This window comes from Manis pentadactyla, chromosome 4, assembly GCF_030020395.1.
Source record: "Manis pentadactyla isolate mManPen7 chromosome 4, mManPen7.hap1, whole genome shotgun sequence".
In the NCBI taxonomy this organism is placed as follows: Eukaryota; Metazoa; Chordata; class Mammalia; order Pholidota; family Manidae; genus Manis; species Manis pentadactyla.
In genome coordinates, this window is record NC_080022.1 from 120361617 (window position 1) to 120384797 (window position 23181).

At 47.7% G+C, this 23181-nt stretch overlaps 1 protein-coding gene across 10 annotated transcripts in view; it reads left to right on the top strand.

The window, feature by feature from the left end:
- The first annotated feature begins 421 nt into the window (after positions 1 to 421).
- EPN2 (epsin 2) overlaps positions 422 to 23181 on the top strand; it is a 76609-nt gene continuing 53849 nt past the window's right edge. For 5 of the 10 annotated variants that reach the window (XM_036931275.2, XM_057500803.1, XM_057500805.1 and 2 more), the window contains exon 1: positions 430 to 574. The gene's annotated coding sequence lies outside the window, so the exon portion shown is untranslated. Of the gene's footprint in view, positions 707 to 20550; positions 20657 to 23181 lie in introns of those variants that run through there. The other 5 variants (XM_036931274.2, XM_036931277.2, XM_057500801.1 and 2 more) reach the window with 5 other exon arrangements.

Below are 23181 nucleotides of genomic sequence, written 5' to 3' on the forward strand. Positions count from 1 at the left end.
GTTTTCAAGTGCATATTGCAAGTGTAAGAATGCGAGTTTTAGCGTACGAGAGGGCTCCGTGCGGGTTACTGGGGATGGTGAGGTGTGCGTGGAACTGCCGGACGCGGGTGGGGTCTGGGGGAATTGGGGGGACCGAGGCGAGGCTGCCGAGCGCGGGGTTCTGTTTGAGGGCATGGACCACAATTTCGTGTTAAGTTCATTTGCCAGGGTGAGCGGCGGTTGCGGGTCGAAGTGCGTGGGGTTTGGGGGCGTCTGGCGGACTGGGGCGCGATCGCGGGGTGCCGCAGGAGCGCCGCGCAGTCCGCCGGCGTCTGCTGCCTGGGGGAGGCGGCGGGCCGGCGGCGCGGGGGCGGGGCCTCGCGGGCCCGGAGGGGCGGGCCCGGCGGGCGCGCGCACGCATCTGCGCACCCTCTCTCGGCCGCCATGTTGGCTGGTGTGTGGGTGTCAAACCGAGCTGAAGGCGGTGGCGGCGGCGGCGGCGGCGGCGGCGGCTCCGCAGGCTCGGGTCGCTCCCGCCACCCCAGCGCTGCCGGCGGCCACAGCCGCTCACTCGGGCCGGCCCGGAGGAGCGGAGGTGAGACGGGACCGCGGGGCTCGGGGGCCGGGAGCGGGGCACCGGGCGCGGACGCCAACAGAGCGCCGGCTCCGCTCCGGCCAGCCCCCCAGAGCATGCACCCCCGCTGCCCCAGCTGGCGCCCGGGCTCAGGTGGGACTCCTTTCTTTACAGCAGGCCCCGCTCCTCGGGCTGCTCCGCGGCCCCTTCTCCGTATGCATCAGTCTTTCCGCCGCCAGGACCCCCGTTTCCCTACTGGAGGTCCTCCTTTTATATCCTCGGTGTCTGCGGTTCCCCTTACCCCCATCCCAGGCCCGCAGCCGCTTCCCGACCCTCACCGCCTACCCTTCAGCTCGGAACAACCCCGCCCCTCCTTGCCAGAGCACTTTCCTCCCCTCCGCGGGCCGGGCGCCCCTTTCCTCCGGAGCCGAGCCCGCTCTCCCTCCTGCCGGCTGTAAAGCCCAGCTCCCGTTTCCTCCAGGAGTCCGGGAGGGGTCCCCTCTGCCCAGGATCCCGGCCGGTCCGCCTCAGCGTTGGCCTGGAGCAGGACCCCCTTCTCCTCCCCACCCCCGACCCCCACAGCACCGCGGGGACGGGGGCGGCAAAGCCAGGCTCCAGCTGCCTTTTGTTCCGCGTGGGATGGCAGAGACCCCGCCCGGGCGCTCGGCCGATCCGGGTGGGTGAACGGGGGCGTGGGGGCCGGCCTCCTCCAGGAGACCCTTCCTCTCCCCTGGGGCGGCTCCCGCTGAGCCGAGCGCGTTGGGAGAGGCTGGCTCTTCCTAGAGGAGTCGGCCAACAGGTTTTTGTTTGTGATGTGAAGCTGGCCCGGTGGCTTTGCGGGGGTGGGGGAGTGGGGCAGCCTGCTCTCCTCAGAAACCTGAGCAGGGGCCTGTGAAAAGCCCATTCCTCGTCCCAGGGACTCCGTTTGGGGGCCCCTTACTCTTTTGCCCTTGGGACACATCTGAACTCTGTGCTTTAAGAGAGGATGGGGCGTAACCACGATTAGGGTTCAGATGGGGGAAACTGGGGCCCAGAGGTGCAGTGAATTGCCCAAGGTCACGCAGTGATACTGTGTCACTGCCGGAACTAGAAGCTTGGTCTCCAGGGCGCTCTTCACGACATTTTAAAACATTTGTTTTTAGGGAGATGCTCACGACTACCTCCCTCCTCTATTTTTAACATTTACACAAGAAAATGGGCAGTGAAAGATGTGAAGTAGAGTTCTTCTTTTCCACCTCTGGAAAATGCCCTGTGAAAGAAGGGATTGGAACAGGGGGTTAACAGGGTTGTGATCCTGCTTGGAGAAATCAAAGGGCATGGACTTGGAGAATGAGGTTTGTGGAAGACATTAGAAAAAAGTAGAGTTCTTCTTTTCCACCCCCAGAAAATGCCCTGTGAAAGAAGGGATTGGAATTGGGGGTTAAAATGATTGAAAAGGTGAATTTTAATTACCCCCTCTCCCTCAGTTAATGTAAGGTAATGACGATTTGGCAGAAACGTGTGTCTTGTAGCTGTAGATACTACATGATAAGTGATGACAAAACCATGTACTGAATCCTGCACAGCTGTGATTGAGTTTGCACTGGTAATTAAATTTTAATCTGTATTTAAAGAAAATCAAAAGGGACTTCAGGTTGTTTCTCAGTGGTACTTGTTCAGTGATTGTATTTGGAATAAGTGGTTATGTTGCAGAAGCTACCAAGATCTTCTCATCTTTTGTTTATCTATGTTTTTATTTTTATATTGAAAGCTTACTTGTTTCTTGAATTTTAACGTTGGGTTAGTTGTCCTTACCAGTCTACTAGGCTATTCTTTTGTAAACATTGAATAAGAAACTGGCTGTGAAAAGAGTTGGAGAAAGTGTAAATTAAGGCATGATTCAAGACTGCATCCCACAAGCCCTTGGACCAGGGGCAAGTTTGGATTGTCCTGTGGGATGTACTGATCTCTCCTGGTTTATGCAGGCTTCGTGCCTCCCTAAACCCTGAACTTGGCAGATGGGGAGCTAGCTCTGTGGAGGCAATGTGTGTTATGCCAGGCACTCTTGTGAGGTGTGAAAAATGTAAAACTTTCACGTCAGGATACTTAGCATGGTATATGCAGTCTTGAAAGTGACCAGTCCCTTGTAAAAATCCTCTGTAGAAACACCATCACTCTTTAACTATCTTCCATAATAAGGTGTGTATTTCTCCAGAGCTGGGATTCTGATAAGAGTCCTGTTTAGTAGTTGAAAATCAGTTTCTAGGACTGATTTGTTTTAATGGCTTAGCTTTTCCCGAACTAAAAGAGTAAGCTTTTTTTTTTCTTAAGACCTCATTAGGAGGCGGGGCAGCTTTCAGCTCTCTGTGGATTATCATGCTAAGAGATTTTCATGGATGGGATTGTCCTGTCATGCTCTTGGGAAGCGCATTACATTTTTCAAAGCTTTTTGGCAGCTGCTCTCACTGTTCACCAGAACCTTCCTGTCAGATTGGTGGGGTGTGGATGGCTGCTGGTTGTCATTTGTGGCATGAGTGCCTTGTGACCCTGCTTTGGAGAAATCAAAGGGCTTGGACTTGGGGAATGAAGTTGGGGAAGATATGAGAAATTATCTGGTTTCCCCGCCCTTCCCTGTTTGCTGAACTTCCTATTCATGTGTTTGGTTCAGTCTAACCTCTTCTGCCAACTTTTGCCAGCCAGCTCTACCAGTGTTTGGACCCATTCATCTCTGCTCTCCAGGCCTTAGCACCCCAAACAATCAGAGCACTTACCGCATAGTCTCAGTATCAGGGGTCTTGTGGCTCTGTGACATCTTTGAGGCCATCAACTACCCGCCCTGCCTTTCTTTACTTCTCCAGTACCCATCTCAGTCTCTGACACATGGCAGGTGCTCAGTAAGGGTCTGGGGTGTGACTAAGTAGGCCTGGGGGTGGGGGAACAAACTTTTATTGATCCCCTCCCACAGGCTCCACTGTTTCCCTTGTCTTGCTTTTGCACAAACTGTGCTGTTAGTCCAGGAGTCATATGTCAGTCATGTGGGTATTATTCCCCTTTTGCAGATAAGGAAACTGAGACCCAGGGACTTATGTGCTCAAGGTTACGCAGCAGTAAGTGGTCGGTTGGTATTCGAACAGGTCTGTTGGATTCCAAATACTTCCTCATTTGAGAAACTGAGTTTCATAGAGATGAAGAGACTTGCTTAAAGCCCTCCTGCAAGTTGACAGTGAACTGAGTACTGCGGAGTGATTTAACAGATTGTTGAGGGTGGGAGAGAGCACATTTTGTTTTTGTCAGATGCATTTTGAAATGACTGTTTATGTCTACCTATTGATTTTTGGAAATTGACAGGCTTCCTGATAAGTTCGTCAATGAAATTTTCTTTGGTCTTAATTAGCTCATTCAAGGTGTCTAAAAATAGAAACTGAGTTAGAAAAACAGATACGGTGAGGTAATTATACCTGCGGTTGAGTATATTCAGTAGCCCATGTGTGGCCTTGTTTGACCATACTTCTGTCCTCTGTTCCTGTCAGGCGGTTAAATTTTTGACTGGTTAAGTTCTGACACCTTGAAATACAAAGTTGTTTCAGCAGACCTTTTTTTTTTTGTAAACAGTTTCATTTTGTCTTTACATCCACCTATGACATGCTGATTACCACCCTATGAGTGGAAAAACTGAAGCCCAGAGAGGTTAAGTAACCTTTAAGAAACTGGCATAGCCAGGAGTCAGACCTAGGTCTGTGTAATTCCCAAGCCTGAGTCCCTCCTATTCCATCTGTAGAAATCCCCACAGTATAATGGGTTCTCATTTAAATTACAGGACAAATTTGTGATCTGGAAGTCACCACCAAGTTTATTTAGAAGGTTGGGAATTGTAATTGAGATTTCTGTCTTTTTAGGATTTGTGAGAGCAATGTGCTTTGAATGTCAAGAGTTTAATGGACCACTTGAACTGATAGGTGGTAGATTTAGGGTTTGATTAAGAAACAGAAAGAAAGAAAAGAAGGCCTGATTTGTTTGAACCAGACCTGCGACATTGTTAAAATGCTTCGTATACATGCACTGGATTCTTTCTGGTGACTCATTCCCAGTATACCCAGGGACTGGAGCCTGCCTTGTGTCTTCCCGTTGGTTCTGGTCTAGGCAGAGTGTCTAAGCTGCACTTTTGAGTCCTCTGGAGACAGACAGGTAATTTAATTCTTTTTCTTTTCGAAGCAGTGCTAGGCATTGGGTGCACAGAGGAACTCCCGACAGTATTTTCAGGACAACCTGGCTGGTAAATGGAACAGGGAAAAGCAGGCTCATCCTGAGGGATGCCTGACCATCTAGGGCTGATGCATGACGTGGATTTAAAAGCATATAAAATCACTTCTGAGTACAGGCTTTGTCCTTCCTCTCAACTCCCACCCCTCTTAAGCTAATGTCATTACTGCATCTTGGCTTAGTGGCTGAGGGCACCAAGTGGTATAGACAGTTTGGCTACAAAGGCCATGTGACAAATAGCTTTGGAATCAGATGTGGGTACAAATTGGCCTCCTGGTTGGCCGACTTTGGGCACTCCTCACTGAGCTTCAGTTTCTTCATCTCTTAAGTGGGGCTGATGCTAACCACTTCACAGACTGTAATGGTGCTTCTCAGACACCAGTACACATCAGAATTGCCCAGAGAGTCTGGTGGACACATCGCCAGGCTCCACCCCCAGAGTTACTGATGGGTCTGTGGTGAGACCTTAGAATATCCATTTTCAACCAGTTTCCAGCTGCTGCTGATACTGCTGCTCTGGGGACCAGATTCAGGAACTGGGGCCCAGAGGATGGAATGAGAAGACGTGGAAGGTGTCAGCACTTACTGGCTGCGCAGGGGACACTCAAAAACAGCAGTTCCTTTGTGCCTCTGAAGATGTTGTTCAGAAGATGATGGCATGACACTTGGGAAGGGAATTTAGTTTCTCAAGAAGATGTTTTCACTTTGTTCTTACATGATTATAATTTGGACTGTGGTCATGGGCATTATCACTAGTGGGTTAGTCAGGATGTTTTCCTTAGTAAAGAAAATGTAAGACATCAGTGTCCTCAAAGAGGCAGTAAATCTAGGATTCTGTTTGAAAAGCTGCTTCTTCAATCCCACACGTCAAGCAAGATGTTCACTGTCAAGGCTTTTTAGAAATGCAGCTGGGGAAGGGCAGGGGGAGTGGGGCTGGGTACTGAGCAGACTCTCACAGGGCCATTAGGGTTGGCCACTGGGGTTAATAGAGGTCATTCCTCCTCCCTCCAACAATTCAGATTGATTTAATATTCTTTGGTGTTTAGAGTTTGGAAAAAAATATCCTGTAGTAGTAATTATCAGCTTGTTCACCAATACCAAGCACATGGGTGTGTGTGTGAGCTCTGATAGTTTTTTAATGTCTCCTGTGTGCTAGGCCCTATGCCACTCCTTTTATGAACAGTATTTAGTTTTTACTATGATCCTGTAAGCCTGTCACTATTTCCTTTTGCCTATGTGAAACTAAGGCTCAGAGGGGTTCAGAACCTGCCCCAGGCCACAGAGCCAGTTAAGTCCCCCAGCTGTTGTTGCCACCTGCATCAGATTAAAAAACCATGTTATTCCCACTCCTTCACTCTGTGGCCATGCCAGGGGCTCCTATGGCCTCACTGAACCCTCACAGCAACTCTGGGAGTTATGCATTTCAGAGATGAGCAAGCTGAAGCTCAGAGAGGCCAAGCTTGATCACATGCACCCACATAGTGGCCAGTGGGACCGAATTCAGATCCATGCCTGTCCAGTTTTGGAGCCTCATGAAGCTGTTTCTATGACAACCCCTTACCTCCCTGTCCAGGGCCACAGAAGTGAATTCTAAGACCCCAAATTGACTTCTTGTGTATAACAGTGACCTGGGGCTTGGGGGAACCCCAGCTGGGTTGGCAAGAAGGGAGTCTACGTGGGCTGGTAAAGGTTTTTGTGTTTGCAAAGTTGTGTTAAAATAATTGCCCAAATTGCTGTTTGAGGAAAGAGGCCATTTCTTTTTACTCTAATCCTGAAGCTTTGCACATTGGTTCTGTAAAATGACATCTGGGAATTAAGCACTAAAAAATAGTCCAGTACTGCTGTTGTTAAAATGTGATCACATTTATACAGAGGAACTTGATAGTCTTAAAAAGTTACATGTAAGTAAAAATATAAAGTATCTCACTCCTCAGTAGGCAGCTAATACATGACTTCCAGCAAACGGGTCATCTTTCTGGTCTTGCAGTGTATGAGGAGGCTGGGTGTGATCCCTTTCCCAAGATTTGAGAATTGCCTACAGCTCTCAAGCCTAGGAACAGTGAACAGCTGTGTTGGTACCTGCCTGCTCTTGGGAGGCCCTGGAGGTCTAGACTTGAATTTGTTATTTTGTAAACTCTTTAAGACTCTGAGGTTAATAAATCACGGAGCTAACAGTTGCTATTCCAAGTCTGCCACATCTGCCCCCAGCCCACCCCCAAAACCTCATAGCAGGAAAGGAATAACAACAGACTGAAAAGTCACATTTTGATGTCAAAGCAAGTCTTCCCTGAGTGCCTGTTTGATACCCAGAGCTGTCCTGGGTATAATGACTATACTTTGGATCCAAATATTTGGGAAACATATGATCAGAAAAATAATTTTTATGCTGTTTTATGAGAGGCAGTCCAGTTGATGTAGAATTGTGGGCGTCAAATGAAGGACAATTTTCATGACAATAGGGCAGAATGTTTGAGGTCATTGTCAGCCCAGAAAGTGTGCAACACATGGTCTCTAGTTAAGATGATGGGTGTAAATGGAATGCCATGTTCCTTGCCACCAAGAACTTAGCCTAATTGAAAAGACAAAGTTAGTATTTGTGAGACAATTAGAAGCTGGCTGTTTGTTGAGCTATGATTTTGATTCTTTGTCAGGATATCAAGAAAGGAGAAAAGTCTAGAAGAGTCAGGGAAAGCATCAGAGAGCAGGTAGGCTTTGAGCTGGACCTCAAAGGACAGGGAAGAGTTTCTGGGAACAGAAAGCAGATGGGAAGACATCTCAGATGGCGGGAACAGCAGGAGGCCAAGCTTGGGGTGGGCTTGGGCCGGGGCCCAGTGTGTGCAGGGTGTGTGGAATGTGTGTGGCACAAGCCCCAGAGGCAGCTCTGCCGGCTGCTGTCGCATGGAGGTGGCCTTGGGATTTGGTGGTGGTTGGCAGTAGGGGCTCAAGGGTTTGGGAAGGGGCCCCATGGCAGAGCTCCTTTGGGTGACGATCTGATGAGGCTGCTGCTTGCAACTGGACAGGTTACATTTCTGGAGACGCACGAGGATGGGTTGTCAGGGTGAAAGGAGGCTAGTCCCTTCTGTTTGGGAGAGGCAAGGGCCTCAGGGCCTCAGCGCTGGCAGGGAAGTGTGGATGTGACACCGCATGAGCCTGCAGTTCTTATCCTTGGCTGCACCTGCACATCACATGGCCCGGAAAGCTTTTCAAAATTCCTGTGATGGGGCCCCACCCCAGAACATGGAGGGGGAGCCAGTAGTTTTTTTAGAGGTGCCCCAGATGAGTCTGCTGGCTTGTGTGGGCTGCGGAGATGAAATGTGTGCTCAGGGAGCCTTTGGGAGTGTCAGGGATTAGAAGGTAGGAGGAAATTGGAGCCAGAGAGAGCCAGAAGTCTTTGTAGTAGTGAAGTGTGGGGTGCTGGCATCCTGAGTTACAGTAAACTGTGGATGAGCTTGTGGAATTGAGCCAGAGGGAGAGAGCAGAGGCGAGTCCCTGGGCCGCTGAAGTTTACCTTTGAGTCACCTTTGAAAAGTGGCCACATTGGCAAAGAGCATGAACAAGGTGAGGCCAGGCCACCTGTTTGGTAATTTTCCTTTAGCCTGAGTTTTAGCCAGGTATATGGAGCAGGCACAGCAGGTTCTGATCTGTTCATTCAAGCCTCTGAGCCTTGTTCCTTCCTTCACCCCTAACAGTAATGACTACAGCAGACACTACTTGCAAAATTTAAAACTATATTTCCTTAAAGCAATTATATTAAAGATGGTTGTAATTTAGAATTCCTAATTTAGGTAGATTAACTTTTTAAATCAAAGATTGGAAGTGAGATTTTACATTTAATGCATACCACAATATCATAATTTATGACATTTCCAGAAAAAGTCTGCAGTCTAACTCATTCAGTCTTTATTTACTATTTACTGAGTATCATATATTATGCATAATAGGCTGGGAGTATAGAGAGGATGTAAGTTCCTGCCCTCAAGCAGCTTTGGGTCTGCAGAGAGTGGCTCCTGACATAGGGACAGGGCATGGCAGCCCTGAAGAGAGTTTAGAGAGGGGTGTTGGACACTGAGAATGAACCTGGGTATCAGAGAATGCTTCAGAGGAAATGTAACTAGAATCTTGGGAGACACTGTGGACTCTAGGCTGTGGGAACAGTGCTGTGCCAAGGCCTTAGGGTGAAGTGTCAAGCTTGCACTGCCCAAGGAGGGTGTGGGGCAGGAAGGGCGGGGCATGTGGCTGAGGCCAGTTGCAGGCTGAGCAGGCAGGACAGGCCGAGAGCTTAGTGCAATTTGAGCCCCACGTGGTTTTCACATACTCTTGGTGGTGAGTGGCAGGCCTCCGGGTCCTGTACTCTAGCTCCAGTCAGAACAGCTCTGTCCAGATCTGAGTGTGGGAACCAAAAAAGCTCATTTGAAAAGTCTTTCTCTGCTATTAAAAAAAAATACTCTAAGTGATCTCATTGCTGTAGGTGCTGGGGAGCCACTGTGAGCAGGAGAATGCCCCATAGGTTAATGGGAGGGAAGGACTGGAGGCTTCCCCAGGGACCTGAAAAGCCCTCACTTCTTTCTGTGCATGAGAAGGTACAGTTGTAAAATGTCTCTTGCCCTTCCATCCTCTACTCCCAGCCAACTTCTCAGGCCCCAAGGTAATGTCTAAGCAGTGTGCTCATGCTGTGGTTAGCAGGTCCCTTGGCAGTGCATCTCTTTACAGTCAAGCAGCTGTTTTCCAGAGATCCCTAGGGAATTTTATGACCAGGTTCTAAAGGTGAGAGACCTAGAAATTAACTTGGGATGCATGTCAGAGAGCTGCTGTGTGCCAGGCTCTGTGCTGGGAGGTGGTCTCAGCCCTCAAATCTCAGTGTAGACTAGACAGAAGTGGTCCATAGGCCTAATCCAGCATACAGATGTGTTTTGTCTGGGCTGCACTGTACCTCTTTAAAATGAAAACTGGTTGCTTGTTAGTTTCCTCTGGCTGCTGTAACAAATTACCACAGATGTAATGGCTTAAAACAACACAATTCTATAGGTTGTAAGTCCACACAGGTCTCTGTGGACTCAAATTGTGGTATGGCCAGGTGTGGTTCCTTCTTGGAGGCTCAGGGAGGATCTGTTTCCTTGCTTTTCCAGCTTCTAGAGGCTGCTGGTGTTCCCGGAGTCATAGTCCCTTCTGTTTGCAGAGCCAGCAGTTGCAAGTCCCGTCCTCACATTGCATCACTCTGACAAGCGATCTTCTCTCCCACTTCCTCTTTTAAGGACCCTTGTGATTACATAAAACCCACTGGATAATCCAGGATCCTCTCCCTATTTTCAGATCAGCTGATCAGAAACCATAATCCTATCTGCCACCTTAATTCCCCTTTGCCAGGAAACTGGAATTAGGATGTGGACATCTTTGGGTGACCATTACTCTGTCTACCACAGTTGCCAACATGAAAGTCAGGAGATCTTTCATAGCAATCCAGACTTGGAGCTTCATTGACAAATCAGAACACTTGGCAGCTGAGGGCCTGCACTGTTGCCTGGCAACAGTGGGTCCGTGCCAGTGTTGGTGCCATCTCCACAGCCTCCACCCCCCCATTGTGCCCACTCATTTCTCTCATTACCAGGCCCCTGCTCTGGGGACCCAGGGCCTTACACACAGTCCAGCCATGGCAGCATCTCATGTTCAGGGTGGTGGAGCTTGCCTACCTCCCTGCTCTTTGCCTTCCTCCTTGCCCCTGAGCACCCCTCTGTCCCCAGACTCTTGTCCTGCCTGCCCCTCTGTCTGGTGCACACTGTCGTGTGGAGAGGGGGGACTCAAGGTTCTGCATTCCAGAGCATCTCTGATGCTGTTTTAGGTGGTATTGTTTGTACCATAACATCTTGTCTCTTGTCCTCTCCTTTTCTTGGCACTCAACACTAGTACATTCTGGTGCCTTCTATTTTATGTTTTGCATTGGCATTTGTGAGAGGCAAGCCTTTATAATGCACTTAAGAGCAGAATCCATCAGAAGTGAGGATCACACAGCAAGCTTTAATCAGGTGTGCACTCTGTGCTGCACCCGTCCTTAGCCACGGGGAATACAGTGGGGAATGAGAGAGTGAAACCTGCCTTGCCTCTCCCTGCCAGTCTAGTTCTCGGAAAGGGAGGAGGAGAAACAGTGAATAGGCAACTGCAGCGTTGACCACCTACTGCATCTGGGGAAGGTCTGGTAGCATCCTGCTTTCTTCGGGCTCTGGTCTGGAGGGGAGCTCTGTCTGCTTGGTGGGGAGTCCTAGGGCTCCATTAAAGGTATTTCAGTATAAGATCCCCTTGTTTCCAGACCCCAGCTGACAGTTGAATTTTGGGTAGGCATCTCAGGGCCCAGAGAGCATATTCAGTATATTGGTTTGTAGTGTAGGGAAGGCCTGACATCTCTGTGTGCCACTGCCTGGCGTCTGAAATGGGGTCTGGTCGTTTTCTGAGGAGCCCTTTGTGTGACCTCTTGTGGATGGGCCTGTGTAAAGGAAATCCTGGGGCAAAATACCTCTAAAAACCGAAATTAGTCAAAGGGAGAAATAAAGTTTAAAACCTGTTTATTGCTTACAAACTGTGGTCCAGGGTTGTTTCTCTTTCCTGCTCAGGCAGAAGCAAGCAAGACCTCCCCCTAACCTCTCAGGTTCAGATAAACCCTCAGTTGCCCAGGTAATTACCCATTTATACGGAGATGAACTACCACTTTCCACCCCTGAGGAATGCCTGTTGATATGCAGTACACTAAAGCCAGGTGAGATATGCTGGAAATATTACAATTTTACCCACAGGCCACCCCTCCAGAAATCTTGCCTTACAATCTGTTTGTTCCCCTTCTTCCAGAATGGGGTTGAAACACTGGAGCAATAAAATAATGATGGTCCTCAAGCCAGAGGATTCAGCTAGGTTCAAAGTCTTTTGCAGATTAAATTCAAAGCTTGGCCATTCCAGCAGGCAGTAGCTGAAGAGAGAGAGTTCAGAGCAATCATCACATGGCAGCTGCAGCCAGGGGGTGTATCTAGGCAACAAGGACTGTAGAAGAAAATAACCTTAAGGGTGTTAAGATACATGTTTTAATGACACCAGCATAGGCAGATCTTGTCCGTCAGATAGGATGCATGCCAGAGAGTGGTCCTGTGATAGAACAGTGGCAGGAATGTGATCTCTTCCTGGTCTAGTGTACCAGACTTTCACCTTCCTTCCTGTCAAAGTTACAGATGGGTCAATATATAGGGCTGTGGGAGGTACATGCACTGGCCATAAAGATAAAACAGCACTTCCCTGTAAGATGCTCTTAACCTCCTGAACATTTTGGGTAAACTACTGTGATCTTTGAGGGCACTCTTGTTACTCCAGGAATACACAGGAAGCCAGCTTCCAGGCCTTTCCCCCAAGGTGCCAGAAGGGCCAGTCATCGCCAGTCCATGTGTTGAAACGTCCAGGGACACGTCCATTCAACAGTGTCTCCAGGGCTTAATGCAGTGGGGCTGGCAGCAGGATGTTGCTCTGCTGGCCACATCCTGGCTTCAATAATCTTCTTTGGTTTGCACATGCAGTTGTATAGGAGATGCAGCAATGTGTGTTAGCATATCCACAGGGCTCAAAGTTCCTTTACATGGCTTCTCATTCAAACACTGTAGCACTGTCCATAGGCGAACTGACCAGCTCCATAGACTATTGGTGTCTGACTTCAGGCCAGGTACCTATCTTGCCTGCCCGGGTAGGATTATATGGCTCCTTCCCACTCCCCTCATGGATTATTTCAAAATCTCAGACTGCCCTTTGTTGATAAGTGCTTTGGTCTGTATCACTGCAGGGGTGGACTCCTAGAAACTCATTTTTAAGGGAAGGCATCCTAATTCTGATTTTCATGTGCTCTTGGGCTGAAGCTGATTTTTTTGAGTTGTGGGATAAGGATCATCTTTATACAAAATCTTGACATGGGGTCAGTTTTATTAGCACTTCTATTAGGGCAAAGCAATGAGTTTTGTTATTTTAATTTTTTTATTGTAAAATACATGTAACATCCTTTTTATGGCTGAGTAATATTCCTGTATGAGGATGAACCACAATTTGTTTATCCATGAAATTTACCATGGTAACCATGTTGAAGTGTAAAAATTTTGTGTGTTAAGTACATTCACAGTGTTGGGCAGTCATCACCACTGACTAGTTCCAGGGTTTTTTCATCACCCCAAAAGGAAGCCTGTACCCATTGAGCAATGACTCCCTACTCGTCTGACCCCACAGCCCTTGGCACCACTAAGCTGCTTTCTGTGCCTTTGACTTGCCTATGCTGGACATGTCACCTAAGTGGAGTCACACAGTTAGGTGTCTCTCTGAGTCTAGCTGCTTTCGCTTAGCATGGTGTTTTCCAGGTTCATCCATGTGGTGGCATGTGTCTATAATCCACACCTTTTTATGGCTGAATAATATTCCTATATAAGGATAAACCAGTTTGTTTATCCATTCATCTTGGATCAAAAAGAAATTGTCATGTATATATGGGCATAGGAGGTTGGTTACTTCTTGATCCCTGTAATTTCAACACACACACTTTAAAAAGAACTTACTACTGAGGTACAATATACACAACAGAAAAGCATATGGTACATAGTACGTAAGGGGCTTGAAGCCTCCCCTGTTGGTGCTTGTTTTCAGTTGTCGTGGGGTTTGCTTAACAGGCTGCCATCTGGGGACAAACCCTGCTCTTCTCAGACCTGAGGTCCCACAGCTGTGGGGTCTGAGGCTCTGCAGGAGCTTCCTGAGCACTGGTGCTGAGGAGATGCCTGGCGTCTCTGGGACTTAGCGTCTCCCGAGTTACAGGGACAGGCTTGGCGTTAATGAGAGCCACTGAAAGAAGAGCTTGTTTTCCTGGATATCAAGTCAGTGCCTTTATATATTCCTCAGTAAAGTAGAGTCTGTGTCCTTGTGTTTTCATGACAGCTTGTTGGAGTTCAGGATGGCAGGTTAGATACATTGTTATCAGGGCGGAAGATGAAGTCGATTTGGTAGTGCATGTTATGTGTAGACACGGGTTTCTGTTAGGAGTTAACTTCTGTGTGGGGTTAGCAGGCAGCCCTGCTGGCTGGTGGGTGCCCTTCCCAACATCTGCTGTGCGGGGTGAGAAGAAGCCCTGTGCTGCTTCATAAGTGGTTAAGGTTATGCTGTTGGGGAGCATGCTGTCATCTTTCTCACGCTGTGTCCTCTTTTGGAGGTCATGAGGCGTGTGTTCCCCTCAGGCCCCAGGACAAGGAAAGTCTTTTACTGTGAATGTGGTTTATTCCTATCTTGTCGACAGTGTGTGTGCACTTTGCTTTGGCCACCAAGAAGCTCTGGCGTGGCCTGCACTTGGAGTTCTGACCTTGCTTTCTGGTTTCTTATTTCCATGTTGCCTGAGTTTCTTCATTTCCTTGCTTTTTGTCCCCTGGATTTCTCTAAGCCAGAGATTCTCATCTTGTCTAACTGTACTTAAATCAGAATCACCTGGGGATATTCTTTTCAAAAGTGCCAGTGCTTGGTCCCCACTACCGTGTTTTAATTGTTCTGAAATGGGGCCTGAGCCTAGGTATCATTCCAGAGACCCCAGAGATTCGAACATGTAGCTGGAGTAAGAACCACTGCTTTAGGGCATTTCACATTTTTAAGAACCAGGCAGGAGAAATAGACAAAAAGAATAGAGTCTGAGAAGAAAGCCAACCCCAGGGATGGTGGTGTGAGCCCAGAGAAGCTGAGCGAAGAGGATTATGTAGCTTCCAGTGGGTTCCCTGCCAGTGGAACTGGTGGCAGAGCTCTGAGGGGCTCCTCTTCTTGCCCAGAACCACAGAGGCCTCAACTCCTAGGCTGGGTTTGGGGGGAGCAACTGGAGATTTTACTCTGAAGATCTCAGGTCTGCCTGGTGGTAGTACGAGGTTGTCTGGGTCAGTCAGGACCCAACCCCATGCTAGGGACCTAATTTATTCTTAATACCATTTGCTATAGAATGTAACCACAGATAAGACCCAGTGTATAAAGAGAACATTTGAACATGCTCTTTGCAACTAATCTGATCCCTCCTGCATTAAAAAAAGAGCACCCTCCCCTCTTTAAAGAGAAACAAGAAATTATGAAAGAAAACACACTCTTTCTTGATTTAGAAGAATGCATTTTATTGGCAGAAGAAAATGGTATGTAGCGCAATAAATCACTGTGTAATCGGACTGCAAGGTGTTGGATAGATTTTAACATTTGAAGAAAGAGAAACAAATGCTTCTGAAAAACAAACAAAATCAAACCCATTATCCTCCCCATCAAAAAAACCCCAAACAAATCCAGATTGTTTTCATTTTGTTACTTTGCCTTTGAACAAAAATCTTTTTTTCTTCGCCATGTGATTATCAGTTTCTAAGGACCATGTTAAAGTCAGTTCTACCGAACAGACTATCTGCAGTATAGTATTACCAGGCTGATTTTCTTTTTTTGTACTGCAGCTCATGGAGAATATTTAGGATGCCTTTAAATGGTCATGGTAGAAAATTGGAAAGTTCATACATGTAGGAAGGGCCAAACTAGAACTTGACCTATAGCCTTGTCATTGTGGTCACTGTTAGTAGTATGTTTTTTTTCTCCAAATTGTTTGTTTAGTTCTCTGGGGTCTTTGTGGCCTGTGTGACAGTAATGGGATGGCACAGAGCTTCCCTTGAAGGCCTCTGAGAAGGGGTCAGCCACCCTTGTGATTTGCCCCTTCCTCCCTTGACATAGGTGGTGGAATTGGCAGCCCCCAGAAGCTCTGAGAGGTCAGGAGGGAACTCTTCTGGGGAGAGGCTTTGCTTACTAACCAGGTGGCTATGGGTGAGGGAGGAGCAGACCCTGGCTCAGGGGAGGCTGCTGGTGCTGAGAGGGAGTGTGGTGGCAGAACTGGTCCGGTGGGGGGGAGGATATCAGGGCTGGACAGTGGATCTGAAGACCAATAGCATGTACTTCAGAGACTTCAGGGTGGGGTGGCCCTCTCCTTGGGCAGTCACTTAATGGGCTCTGGGCCGCGGTTTCCCTATCCATGATTTAAATGAGATGTAGGCCTACATGACATCCAGGTCCTTCCCAGTGGGAAAATGCTTTGGTTCTGTGTTGGTCAGTGAGGGCAGCATTCACGCTGGCTGTGGTCCTGTTTCTTTTTCCTTTGGTGAGGTCGGTTGGACTGAGGATGAGAAGTTGATAATAGGTGTCAGCATGTTCTTACCACAGGTTGATTGCCACTCTTTTCAGGAGTCTCCAGAGAGTAACACAGGCCAGTTCCTCAGGAAATGCGTTTGCCTGAGGCTCACCAGCTCACCCTGATCCAACCCAAATTGCTGGTTGGTCTGCAAATCAACTGGGTCACTTAATGGTGAACGTAGATGCCCAAGTCTAGTGGTTTTCTTTTGGGATCCTTCACGCTGATGCTGCACGTGGACAGTCTAGGGTTTTTTATGAATCCCTGTGAGCAGGCCTCCCTCGCTGGGAAAAGATCCCTGATCTCTGCCCATTGGTGTTAACCATGGACTGGGCTCCGGGCCAAACCCAGTGCAAAGTTCTCATAAGACTGCACACCCAGGAGGGCCACAGGCTGCTGTGTGCAGTGTCTAGCACAGGGTGTACAGACTCGTCATGTTTGCACTCGTGTGTTACATTACACTACCAATGAGTGGATATCTGAGAAATCCTTTCACTAGAAATCTAAAGGCTTCCATGAAAGATTTTTCTTTTTTTCATTTGGAAGAAAAAAGAAAATAGGTTTAGAACATGGAAATGAGAAACCAATGCCTTCCTTAAAAGAAAAACCCTCATTCTGTAACATATTGGCTCCTGAACCAATTGCTTAGAAATGAGAATTTTTATTTTTTTAATTGCCCTGTGAGGCTCATGGAAATATAGTTTGGAATTATCAGCCTGAGGTTTCTCTCAGTAGATGATGTGGAAATAATGGTTTTTCTGTTGTTTTTATTGAATATGAGGACAGCATCTCCCTGATTTGGCATCTTTTGAGCATTGAGTCACTTCAGAGGGAAATTTCCAGACAAATGAAGATGACACCTTTGAGAGCTAAAGGTTTGCCTTCTCACTTGCAGCTTTTGTTTTTCCTCTTTACACTTCCCCCATTCCCCAATTTAACAGGCCAGGCTGGCTCTGCTGTCTTATGGTGAGGAGAGTAGGTTCCAGGGGAAAGGCCCACCTCTGCCTGGAGGGAGATGGATGGAGGCGTGTTCACAGATGGTCCTTGAGATCAGGGACCTGGGAGGCTTGGGGAAAGAATCCAGGTTCTCTGTCACTGGCGTCAGGCCCATCCCCGCCTGGCCTGCAGTCTTCTCTTCCAACCTCACCTCTCCCTGCCCCCGTCCTCACTTGCCAAGCTGGGTACCTAATGCTCCTTCTGCTTGGGTGTGCTCAGCCTGCTGCTCACTCACTTCGGCCATCCCTCGGCATGCTGCATGCCTGGCCTCTATCTTTTAGGCTTCCGTTATGAGGGGTCTCATCTGTTTCACTGCTCCCCTGGGCTGTGTCACGTGAGCTCTTTGCAGGCAGGGGTTGTGTCTGATGGATCTGCCTCCCCCCACACCGTGCCGCTACCCAGCAGGTAGCAGGTGCTGCGGACACATGGGCCGTACAAGTAGGTACTTGTTGCTTGTGGCTTCCTTGACCTTCCTACCAATGATCTGAGACACAGACCTGCTCAGGGCCACATGGGAAGTGGGTGGTGGTGCCTGAGTCTAAAGGCAGTGCAGGAAAGTGCTAGGAGATGGGCAGCTCGCACCAGCTGGAAAGCAGAGTGGGTGAGGGAATAGGCCGCCAGGGTCCATTTGCAGTCTTCCAGGTGTGAAGCCCAAGGGGTTCATACCTGCAAGGCACAGACTCAGTGCTGTCTGGTGGTCCCTGCCCTCTAGCTTTCACAGCTGTCTGGCGGGGGAGCTCTAACAGATTGAGAGGCTGCAGGGCAGGGAGGGGGTCAGGTCATGCCTGTGCTACTTTAGTGTACAGGTGCTTGCACCGTTGGCAAAGGCTTTGATATATTTTTTTAAGTGCTCTTTTGAATAGGAAGTACATTCACATAGTTTTGAAATGATACTAAAGTATACTCTGAGAAATACTGCCCTTCACCTCTGACCTCATCCACCCCACTCCCCCTTGTCCCTAATAAAGAATTCCTTTTAGTAGTCTGAATATCCTTCCAGCATTTCTTTATACAGAAAAACAAACACAAGTTTATGTTTTTATTTCTCCCTTTGTGTTAAATAAAAGAGCACACACCTAGAAAATTTTCCATGCCAGTTCATGGAGCATCAATGTCATTCTCTCTTTCAGCTATGTAGTATTGTGAAGTTGTTCCTTTTGTTTTGTTTTAAGTCCCATCCCCTGTACACAGGCACATGGGGGGTTTCCATCATGCTGTTCCATAACATGACTGCAAGGAGTAATCTTACCTGTGCGTCCTTCACCACCTGTGTGGGTGAATCTGCAGGGTAGTGGGCCCCAGGGACATTGCTGGGTCAGAGGGTAAACACATTTGTAATTTTGATAGATTTTGCCAAATTGCCCTCTACAAAATGGTTGTTCCATTTTGCAGTCCCACTAGCAAGTCTGAGTGCCTGTTTCCCCCTAGCCTTACCATTGGAAGAGTTAGTGAAATGCTTGGATTTTTGCCAGCCTGACAGGTATAAAGAGCATCTCAGTATAGTTTCAGTTTTGCAATTTTTCTGAAGTGGGAGCTGACCATGTTGTGTGTTTATGGACTGTTTATATTTTTCTGTTGACAATTCTTTTCCCATTTTTCTCTTGGATTATTGGTGGTTTATTTTTCAGTTCCTGTGAGCTCTTTATATTTTTGGAAGATTAGTTCATTGTGTTATGAATTGTAAATATTTTTTCAGGCTACGAATTACTCCGATCTAGCCAGATTCTTTAAGTACCACTATCCCCATCTCCTGTGCTTGAAATATTCAGACTGTGGCCTCGGGGCAGAGTTTGGTCCTTACTGGGACAGAACCACAGTGTTGGCTTTCTTTCAGGATTTTAAGGTAATTGGTTACAGACATGTTTTCACCATGAACATACAATAGTGTGCAAGTGTTTGGGTCTCTATGGGGATGGGCTACTAGATGCTGTGAAAACAACCTGCCTGTCCAGTGTGTGTGTGGTCATTTTAGGCATTCACGGACCCAGGCTGATGGAGGCGCCATCTTCTTTTGGTTGTTACTAATGGCTTCGTGGATATAATTTACATACCTTTCAGTGAAGTTCACTAATTTGAAGTACGCAGTTCAGTAGTTCTCAGTATATTTAGAGCTCTACGGCCATCCACCTGATCGTACTTTAGAACATTTCACCACCCCAGAAAAACCTCATAGCTGTTAGGCAGGCACCTCCCTCCCCATCTTCCCTCAGCCTCTGGCAGCTGTCAGTCTCCTCTCTGTCTGTGGATTTGTCTGCTTTGGACATTTCATGTAAGTGGAATCATACAATATGTGGCTTTTGTGTCTGGCTTCTTTAACTCAGCATGTTTTCAAAAGTCCATCATGCGTGACTGGTTAGCCAGAGACAGGTAAGATTCCTCAAGGGAGGAACAACCTAAGACAGGCACAGTCGCAGGGGGGCCATCAGGTGAGAAATTGGGGATCAACAGAGGTGAGGCTTAGAACCTCACCCCCCCTGTTCTGAGAGAAATCTTCTGCATACGTGGATGTTTTATTGCCCTTGTCTAGCTTGGATTAACACATAGTCTACAGGCACACACCTGATCATCTACATTTGCTCTCTTACAACACTAAACTATGTTTTCTACCTTTATCTTGTATCTACCTACCACTTCAGCATTTTATTAAAAATAATAACAATAAAGAGAGAAATGTGGTATCCACATATAAATCAAGTATAAAAATCAAATGAGTATTCATATTTGAACTGACTGTTTATAGTTTATAATGCATGAGCAAAACCGAAAGTTTCTGTGATGACTGCCCTTATACTGTTCACCATGTAACTTATTCACTATGTAAGAATTTGTTCTCTATGTAAGAACTTGTTCGTTATGCTTCAGAAGATTAGAGACTGACGAAAATTAGGCTTGGGGTGGATTAATGATTGTGCATTGAGCATTGACTCCCCTATACAGAATTTTATTGTTGTTAACAACCATTTGATCAATAAATATGAGAGGTGCCCTCACACACACACACAAAAAAGTACACACTTCCAATTGTAAAATAAATAAGTAACTGGGATGTAATGTATAGCATAAGGAATATAGTCAAAATATTGTAACAACTTGGTATGGTGATAGCTGGTACCTAGAATTATCATGTATATAAATGTTGAAACACTGTGTTGTACACCTGAAACTAATGTAATACTGTGTGTCAACTACCCTTCAATAAAAAATAATTATCTACAAAAAAAAAAAAAAGTCCCTCATGTGGTAGCACACTTCATTCCTTGTTCGGGCTGAATAACATTCCACTGTATGGCCACACCACACTTTATTGCCCTCTTCTTCTGTTAATGGATGAAGCTGTTCTCACCTTTTGGCTGCTGTGAACACTGGTACACGTTTGTGTGTGGGCACATTTTCCTTTCTCTTGGGTAGATAAGGGGGCTCTGTTTTGCACAGGCTTCCTCCATGATCGCCATATGGGGAAGTGGACAGTTACATACTGCCTTTTAAAGTGCTCCACAGACAGTTTCACACACCCTTCTATCACAGTTTACTGGCCAGTGCCATGGCTGACTTCCCGGGTGGGGACGTGCAACTCTGCTGCAGGCCCAGAGGAGAGGACCTGGAAGGACTCGGTGAAGAGAAGGAATTACCATGGAGAGGAGAAACGGGCATTCCTGGAGCCCGAGAGAGTGATTCTTCATGGACAGGTCAGTCTGGAAAGGATTCATTCCTAAAATAGAAGTGCCTGGGTAAACATTACTGGGATTAAATGGTCAACCTTGAAAGCTGGTTGGTGGGAAAGCCTTGAATCTTATGAAGAGCTTGAAAGTGTGTGATGATTTTGCAGAGGAGAGGGCAGCCTTGTGGAGGTAATGTGAAGCTTTCACAGGAGGCGTGGTGCCTCCAGCAGACTTCGCTCCAGCCCTGTGGCTTACTTTGAGTTACTTACACTCTCTCTTTTCACCTGTGAAGTGCCTCCCTTATAGAATTTTAGCACCTAGTAGGCACTCACCTTGGTGACTCTGATCAGCCATAGCTGTACCTGTGATCAGGGGACAGGCCTGGCCTTCCCCAGGCCTTTGGGTCATGTTTTCTTTGTGAAGCATAAATGTGCTGAAGGACGGCCCCATTCTCACGGCCTGGTTATCTTCCCCCTCCAACTCCCATGACTGGAGGAGGAGGAATTGGGGGCACTGACGTGGCTGGTGAATTTCTGAGACATGTAAACAGTTCTTCCTCAGTCTTTGGCACAAACGAATTTCTAAATTAGAATGTTTTCTAGGTATTGGAGAAGCTGGGCAGATTTGCGTATGCGCTTAAGTCAGTAGCACTGGAAACACACCCCTTTATTATTTTTCTAAACAAAGCAGGACAATGGCATTGTAAACATTGTTTGAACAAAAGCGTTTGGCTAATGAAGATAAAACCAAGAGGAAGATAACTTGAATTTCTTCTTGGCTTTTGTGTTTTAACATTTGGCAGCATACTTACAATCTTTTAAGAATTAAAAAATTATATGGTATGCAGATTTCTGCTTGTTAAATTTAGTGTGAAATTGACTCAGAAGTACTGTCATCCCCAGATGTCAGCTTGCTCCCATTTTGCTTTTCTTTGGAGCTGGCCAGTGAGGGGACCAGTGAGGCCTGAAAAGCATGGGCAAATGGAGAAATCATAGCAGAAGTAAAGCCTTTCACCTCAGTTCACAGCTCTTCCATGTCCCTTATCTTGTGGTATCCCACAGGCCACCGTTTCCATTTGCCAGAGGAGAAGACAGATTCAGTGAGGAAGCTAAAAAAATGGTGGGAAGAGCAGCCATCTCTTCACTCTGCCAAGCTGTTTTTAAGCTACAAGAATATTGATAGGCCATGTTATGTTCCCTAAAAGAATTTGCAGGTCCTTGATTTGGCAGTTTGGTGAGGGTATGGACAGGAGCAGAGACCCGGGGGGAGGGAGCGCGCCAGCAGGTGGGAGTTGGACTCAGTGCCCTGTGGAGTCATTCATTCCTGCGGCAGATGTGTACTAGGCACTGCGCCAGGCTCTGAGGCAGGCAGCAGTGTGGAGATAGTCGGGGCCTCTGTCCCCTGGGAGTATGCAGCCCAGAGGTCATGGGAGGAAGGAGGGAGAAGGGGAGGGAGAGCCGGAAGCCCAGGCAAGCTCTGAGGCCTCTGGCTTGGCCAGCCAAGCAGCAGGTGGTGGATCCTCCAGCAGAGGATCCCTAGAGGGAAGAGGAATTGGGGGCAGGTGGAGAGTTGGGGGGGATGGTGGATTCAGTTTTGCCCTAAGACTGGGGAAGGTGTCGCGCCCCAGAGGTACTGGCCATGATGCAGTAGATCTTGGAGGTTCCATGTGGCCTCCCCTTTAAGGGTGTGTGAGCCATTAATTGATGTCATTAGGAGAAGGCACAGCTCTCCTAGTCTGCCCACTGCTGTGCACAGCACCCAGTGCACCATTCTCCCTGCATCCTCTGGACTTTCTCTGTCTCTTTCACTGAGTGTCACTCCCCGAAACCTCTCTGCCCTCCCCTCCCGTGCACTGGGTGATTCTCTTCCGTCTCCTGCCCCCGCTCCTGGCCCTTCTGGACTTTGCCCCATGGCCACTCCTTCTGACTTGCACCCTTATCCCTGTCCTCCTCTGCCCTCACCAGGTCCTCTCACCCGCTCTCCCCAGAGGAGCGTGTGGCCCAGTGCCCCTCCCCAGGCCCAGGTGCCAGCTGCCACCTGACCAGCTCTGTTCTCCATGCCTGTCCTGCCAGCACCTCCAGCTACATTTATCTGAAATGAAACTACCTATTTTGCGTCTTCCTTCTCCTGCAGCCTGCACACCCTCCCCACTTTGCATGCTGCTAAGGGTACTCTGTCCTCCTGGCTATCCCACTCCCAGCATGTCACCCCACACTGACAGTTGTTTGTCAGGGCCTGACTGTCATGCTCTGTGTTCATGTCCATCTCCTGCCCTTTCCTATTCCTCTGCTGTACCCAGATGTAGGCCTGGTCTCTTCCAAGTGGGCTTCCTGTTTCTGTCATGCTCCTCTTCCCCTATTGCAGCTTGATCAGGATTCTGGAGATACTGTGTTGACAGTGTCACTCCTCTGCTCTCAAACAAAACAAAACCAATTTCAGTAGCTTTGTCTTCAGCAGTATTTCCTAAAATAATCTTAAGTGGTATGCAGTTGAACAGTATTCATTTTACTAGGTCTTTATCTTAAAAATACCATAGTACTTTGATAGTTCCT